We start from the raw sequence: 8121 nt of genomic DNA, 5'->3' as shown, positions 1-8121 counted from the left end.
TCCCTTACACTGCAAGGTGATCCAACCAGTCCATTCTAAAGGAGATCAATCCTGGATCTTCATTGGAGGGACTGATGCTAAAGCTGAAACTGCAATACTTTGGCCACCTCATGCGACGTGTTGACTCACTGGAAAAGACTCTGATGCTGGGAAAGGTTGGGGCGGGAGGAGAAGGGGACGATGGAGAATGAGATGGCTGGATGGCATCACCGACTCTGTGGACAGGAGTTTGAGTGTACTCTGGGAGTTGGTGATGGACAAGGAGGCCTGGCGTGCTGTGATTCATGGGGTCGCGGAGAGTCGGACATGACTGAGCGACTGAACTGAACTGAACTGAGGGATCGAATTCAGGTCTCCTGCATTGCAGGCAGATTCTTGACGAGCTGAACAACAAGGGAAGCCCATGAATAAAAAATAGATAACCAATAAATATCTACTGTACAGCACTGGGAATTCTATTCAATACCTGCTGCACAGCACTGGGAGCTCTATTCAATACTCTGTAATGGCCTATATGCAAACAAAAAAATCTAAAAAAGAGTGGATATATGTATATGTATAACTGATTCACTTTGCTGTACAGTAGAAAGTGACACAAAATTGTAAATTAGCTCTACTCCAATAAAATTTTAAAGAAATAATAAAGATTCAAGATCTCTGGGAAAACAGAAAAAAAAAACGCATGCGTATGAAGTTCTGTATCTCGTGAAGTGCATGTAGGAGGATTTTGTTAAGTTTTACAACTTGAAACAGAATTGCTGGACACAGGGTACATACATCCTCAATACTGGTACATGTTACCAATTTGTTCCGTGCAAAATGCCATACAATTTACGCTTCAGTCTAAGGGTACATAGTGCTTTAGATTTTCCCCTTTACTTGCAATTAACACATTAAAAAAAACCCAAAACCTGTAATTCTAATGAGAAGGAAATTATATTCTGTGTAATAATAATTTTATTTCCTTGAATAATTGGATTGTTTTACATTTCCATGATTACTACTGAAGTTCTGAATCTTGACAAGTGTTTATTGGTTTATTATATTTCTTCTATGAGTTTTTTATTTTCTATTGGGTTGTGTGTTTGTTTTGATCTGTAGACAATATTTTCTGAATGGGTACCTTTCTCATCTCTGTGATAAATATCTTGTCTCCATTCTGATTTGTACTTTCGTTTTTATTTATCATTTCATTGATGATCTTTTTTCACTGTTAAATTAATTTTACTTTGTATTAAGTGTTTTTGCCTTTTTTTTGATAAATCCATCTTTATCTCAAATAAATTGGCATATACTTTTCTATTTAAAGTTTGTTTTTCTATGTATTATTTAATTCACTTGGATTTTTTCATTGTATGGTGAATATGACTTAATCTAATTTATTTTCATATGGGAAACAATTGTGCTAGCACTGTTATTTGAACATTTTCTCTAATCTCATTTGCTAGTTCACTTGCACATTGTTTTCAGGCATTCAAAATCATGTGTCTGGACTTGATTTCATTATACTAACTTTGGTCTGTCATTTTCCTTTACTATACTATTTTAATTTCTATCATTTACTAATATAAATTTTGACTTCTAGTAAAGTGGGACATGCTAGCTTCCCAGGTGAAGCTAGCAGTAAAGAACCTGCCTGCCAATGCAGAGACATAAGAGAGGTGGGTTCGATCCCCAGGTTGGGAAGATCCCCTGGGGAAGGGCGTGGCAACCCACTCTAGTAGTCTTGTCTGGAGAATCACCATGGACAAAGGAACCTGGCAGGCTATAGTCCATGTGGTCACAAAGAGTTGGATGACTAAACTGAGTGAGTAAACACAGCACTGCACACACACACACACACACAGAGACATATGTATATATATATATATTTTTTCAGATTATTTTCTCTTATACATTATTACAAAATATTGAGTATAGTTCTCTGATATATACAGTAGGTCCTTGTTGGTTATCTATAATATATATAATAGTCTTGCCTGGATAATTCCGTTGACAGAGGAGCCAGATGGATTAAGGTTCAGGAGGTTGCAAAGAGTCAGACATGATTGAAGCGACATAGCATGCACACATACAAAGTGGGACACACCTTGTTTTTATTTAAAATCACATTTTTATTAATCTTTTGCTTTTTCATTTATTATTTAGAACTAGTTTTTTTCAGTTTCCTTTGGTTGCAATAACACTGAATTCTTGGAGAATTTAGGAAGAACTGACATTTATCAAATATAATCATCCTGTTTTTGGTTGTGAAATGTCTTTCATTGTCATCCCTTTTCAATACTGTTAATTTTCTCCATAAGGGAAATTTATTCACATTCATATTCTTCAGGATCATGATTATATTTTAATTTTGAAGTAAGTTACATGTATTTGTTGAGCTGTAATTGACAAACAATATTATATTAGTTTTATGTGTATAGCATAGTCAACATTTGTATAAGTCGAGAAATGGTCATATTGTTCTCTTTCTATACAATAAAAAATAGCTAATCAGAAAGAGAAATTAAACAATCCCATGTATAAAAATCACAGAAGAATAAAATACTTAGCATTAAATTTAACCAAGGATGTGAAAGATCCTTACACTGAAAATTATTTCATTGATGAAAGAACTTGAGTAAGACACAAGTGAATGAGAGATACACTGTGCTCATGGATAGGAAAAAAATAATATTGTTAATATGTCTATGTTACCCAAAGTAATCTAAAGATTCAATGTAATCCCTATCAAAGTTTTAAATGACATTTTTCACAGAACTAGAACAAATAATTCTAAAGTTTGTAGAAATCACAAAGTTCAACGAGCTAAGTTACACAGTTTATTTTATTTTTTAATATGCAAAGCAATCTCTTTTTAATTGAAGTATAGCTGATTTATAACATTTTGTTAGTTTCAGGTGTACTCCAAAGTGAATAATACATAATATGGGATCAGTTCAATTCAGTCACTCAGTCGTGTTTGACTCCTTGTGACCCCATGGACTGCAACACACCAGGCCTCCCTGTCCATCACTGACTCCTAGAGCTTACTCAAACTCATGTCCACTGAGTGCGTGATTCCAACCAACCATCTCATCCTCTGTCGTCCCCTTATCCTCCCACCTTCAATCTTTCCAAGCATCAGGGTCTTTTCAAATGAGTCAGTTCTCCCCATCAGGCAGCCAAAGTATTGGAGTTACAGCTTCAATATCAGTCCTTCTAATTAATATTCAAGACTGATTTCCTTTTGAATGGACTGGTTGGATCTCCTTGCAGTCCCAGGGACTCTCAAGAATCTTCTCCAATGCCATAGTTCAAAAGCATCAATTCTTCAGTGCCCAGCTTTCTTTACAGTTCAATTCTCACATCCATACATGACTTCTGGAAAAACCTTACCCTTACTCCACAGCCTTTGTTGGCAAAGTAATGTCTCTGCTTTTTAATATGTTGTCTAGGTTGGTCATAACTTTCTTTCTAATTAACTTTCTAATAACTTTCTTTCTAATTTCTAATTTCTTTTAATTTCATGGCTGCAGTCACCATCTGCCGTGATTTTGGAGCCCTTGAAAATAAAGTCTTCCGCTGTTTTGACTGTTTCCCCATCTACTTGCCATGAAATGATGGGACTGGATGCCATAATCTTAGTATTGTGAATTTTGAGCTTTATACATATATGTGGACTTCCTGGGTAGCTCAGCTGGTAAAAAATCTGCGGCAGTGCAGGAGAACCCGCTTTGATTCCTGGGTCGGGAAGTCCCTTTTAGAAGGGATAGGCTACCCACTTCAGTATTCTTGGGCTTTCCTGGTGGCTCAGATGGTAAAGAATCTGTCTACAATGCGGGAGACCTGGGTTCGATCCCTGGGTTGTGAAGATCCCCTGGAGGAGGGCATGGCAACACACTCCAGGGTTCTTGTCTGGAGAATCACCATATACAAAGGAGCCTAGCAGGCTATAGTCCATGTGGTCACAAAGAGTTGGACACAACTGAGTGACTAAACACAGCACTGCATATATATATATGTGTGTGTGTATGTATATATATATATATATTCAGATTATTTTCTCTTATACATTATTACAAAATATTGAATATAGTTTTCAGATATACACAGTAGGTCCTGGTTGTTTACCTATAATATATATAATAGTATATTTATTTTAACCCCAAACTCCTAATTTATCCCTTCCCACTTTCCCCTTTGGTAACTTATATGCAGAGTATATCATCAGGAACGCTGGGCTGGAAGAAGCACAAGCTGGAATCAAGATTGCTGGGAGAAATATCAATAACCTCAGATATGCAGATGACACCACCCTTATGGCAGAAAGTGAAGAGGAACTAAAGACCCTCTTGATGACAGTGAAAAAGGAAAGTGAAAAAGTGGGCTTAAAGCTCAACATTCAGAAAACAAAGATCATGGCATCTGGTCCCATCACTTCATGGGAAATAGATGGGGAAACAGTGGAAACAGTGTCAGACTTTATTTTGGGGGCTCCAAAATCACTGTGGATGTTGATTGCAGCCATGAAATTAAAAGACGCTTACTCCTTGGAAGGAAAGTTATGACCAACCTAGATAGAATATTAAAAAGCAGAGATATTACTTTGCCAACAGAAGTCTGTCTAGTCAAGGCTATGCATTTTCCAGTGGTCATGTATAGATGTGAGAGTTGGACTGTGAAGAAAGCTGATTGCCGAAGAATTGATGCTTTTGAACTGTGGTGCTGGAGAAGACTCTTGAGAGTCCCTTTTACTGCAAGTAGATCCAACCAGTCCATTCTAAAGGAGATCAGTCCTGGGTGTTCATTGGAAGGACTGATGCTAAAGCTGAAACTCCAATACTTTGGCCACCTCATGCGAAGAGTTGACTCATTGGAAAAGACTCTGATGCTGGGAGGGATTGGGAGCAGGAGAAGGGGACGACAGAGGTTGAGATGGCTGGATGCTGGGAGGGGTTGGGGGCAGGAGGAGAAGGGGATGACAGAGGATGAAATGGCTGGATGGCATCACCGACTCGATGGACATGAGTTTGAGTGAACTCCGGGAGTTGGTGATGGACAAGAAGGCCTGGCGTGCTGTCATTCATGGGGTCGCAAAGAGTCGGACACAACTGAGCGACTGAACTGAACTCTACTGAACCATAACTTTGTATTCAATGTCTGTGAGTTTATCTCTATTTTCTGTAAGTTCATTCACATCATTCATTTTTTTTAGATTCCAGATAAAATATAAGAAATATGATTAGGATATTTCCCTGAATTACTTCACTTTGTATGATAACCTCTAGGCCTATCCAGGTTGATGTAAAAGGCATTATTTGATTCTTTTTTACGGCTGGGTAATATTCCATTGTTTTGTTCAGTCACTCAGTGGTGTCTGACTCTTTGCAACTCTGAAACTGCAGCATGCCAGTCCTCCCTGTTCATCACCAACTCCGAGACTTTACTCAAACTCATGTCCATTGAGTCGGTGATGCCATCCCACCATGTCATCTTCCGTCATCCCTTTCTCCTCCCACTTTCAATCTTTCCCAGCATCAGGGTCTTTTTACATGAGTCAGCTCTTCCCATTAGGTGGCCAAAGTATTGGAGTTTCAGCTTCAACATCAACCCTTCCAATGAATATTCAGGACTCATTTCCTTTTGAATGGATTGGTTCGATCTCCTTGCAGTCGCAGGGACTCTCAAGAGTCTTCTCCAACACTACAGTTCAAAAGTATCAATTCTTCTGCGCTCAGCTTTCTTTATAGTTCAACTCTTAGATTCATACATGACTACTGGAAAAGCCATAACTTTGACTAGACAGACTTTTGTTGGCCAAGTAATGTCTCTGCTTTTTAATATGCTGTCTACGTTGATCATAACTTTTCTTCCAAGGAGTGTCTTTTAATTTTATGGCTTCAGTCACCATCTGCGGTGATTTTGGAGCCTAAAAAGACAAAATCTCCCACCATTTCCACTGTTTCCCATCTATTTCCCATGAAGTGATGGGACCAGATTTCATGATCTTAGTCTTCTGAATGTTAAGTTTTAAGCCAACTTTTTCACTTTCCTCTTTCACTTTCATCAAGAGGGTCTTTAGTTCTTCTTCACTTTCTGTCATAAGGGTGGTATCATCTACATATCTGAGGTTTTTGATGTTTCTCCCAGTAATCTTGCTTCATCCAGTCCTGCGTTTCTCATGCTACTTTCTGTATATAAGTTAAATAAGCAGGGTAACTATATACAGCCTTGACATACTACTTTTGTGATTTGGAACCAATCTGTTGCTCCATGTCCAGTTCTAACTGTTTCTTCTTGACCTGCATACAGATTTCTCAGGAGGCAGATCAGGTGTTCAGGTATTCCCATATCTTTAAGAATTTTCTACAGTTTATTGTGATCCACACAGTCAAAGGTTTTGGAGTAGTCAATAAAGTATATGTTTTCTGGTACTCTCTTGCTTTTTCAGTAATCCAACTGATGTTAGCAATTTGATCTCTGGTTCCTCTGCTTTTTCTAAATCCAGCTTGAACATCTGGAAGTTCACGGTTCATGTACTGTTGAAGTCTGACTTGAGAATTTTGAGCATTACTTTGTTAGCCTGTGAGATGAGTGCAACTGTGCTGTAGTTTGCACATTCTTTGGTATTGGCTTTCTATGTGATTTGAATGAAAACTGACCTTTTCCAGTCCCGAGGCCACTGCTGAGATTTCCAAATTTGCTGGTATATTGAGTGCAACACTTTCACAGCATCATCTTTTCAGATTTGAAATAGCTCAACTGGAATTCCATCACCTCCACTAGCTTTGTTTGTCATGATGCTTCCTAAGGCCCACTTGAATTCAGATTCCAGGATATTTGGTTCTAGGTGAGTGATCATACCATTGTGGTTATTTGTGTCATGAAGATCTTTTTTGTATAGTTCTTCTGTGTATTCTTGCCCCCTCTTCTTAATATCTTCTGCTTCTGTTAGGTCCATACCATTTCTGTCCTTTATTGTGCCCATCTTTACATGAAATGTTCCCTTGGTATCTCTAATTTTCTTGAAAACATCTCTAGTCTTTCCCACTATATTGTTTTCTTCCATTTCTTTGCATTGATCACTGAGGAAGGCATTCTTATCTCTCCTTGTCTTTCTTTGGAATGCTGCATTCAAATGAGCATATCTTTCTTTCATATATATATATATATATATCAAACCTTTTAGGATTACCAAATCATTCAACCTGCCATACAATTGGAGGGTTTTCCAGGTGGTGCTAGTGGTAAAGAATCCAACTGTCAATGCAGGAGACTTAAGGGTCTTGGTTCAATCTCTGGGTCAGGAAGATCTCCTGGAGGAAGGCATGGAAACCCACCAGTATTCTTGCCAGGAGAATCCCATGGACAGAGGAGCCTGGTAGGCTATAGTCCATAAGGTTGCACAGAGTTGGACACAGTGGAAGCAACTTAGCGTGCGCGTGCACACACACACACACACAACTGTACATTTGGTAAGTCCTTTTTGTTTACTCTCTCACAGAAATATTTCTCTTACAAGTTATGAATACACCAGTAATTTTCTCCCATTTTCTCTTCCTGATTTTTTAAAATTTATTTATTTTAATTGAAGGCTAATTACTTTACATTATTGTATTGGTTTAATTCTCTATAATGTCTTTGCAAAAGAAGGTTCTAACTTAGACATAGCAATTTTCTTTTGCTTTTCATCATGGCATTTATTTATCTTCACCCCTGAGCTTTGCATAGTTAATTCAGAGCATGGAATTTATTTTTATTTCTCAACTTATCCCTCTCTGTCTCTCAATCACAAACCAAGGGCAATTGATCCCTTACTCTCTGGACCTGCCAAATTTTCTTTTATTCCAGTATTCAGTCATAGCTGTCATTTGAAAAACACTGACAGGTACTTTGGGTATATTTGCCATCTCTAATTTCTTTCATATTTGGACAGTTCCTTGCTTCTCCTTAATATTAGATTGCTGAAAGGAAAGATAACTATTCAAGGCTTCTGCTGTTCAAGTAAGAAAAATATACTAATTGAAATCTAATAGAAACCATGTTTCTCCTAGTATCTTCTTTGTTCATTCAGGCAGCTATAACAAAATACCAGACTGGCTAGTTTATAAACAATAGAAATGTACTGCTTATAGTTCT

This window comes from Moschus berezovskii, chromosome 11 (genome assembly GCF_049115385.1).
Source record: "Moschus berezovskii isolate FMDL1 chromosome 11, NW_MosBer_1.0, whole genome shotgun sequence".
Taxonomy (NCBI): Eukaryota; Metazoa; Chordata; class Mammalia; order Artiodactyla; family Moschidae; genus Moschus; species Moschus berezovskii.
This window is presented reverse-complemented; position numbering follows the sequence as displayed.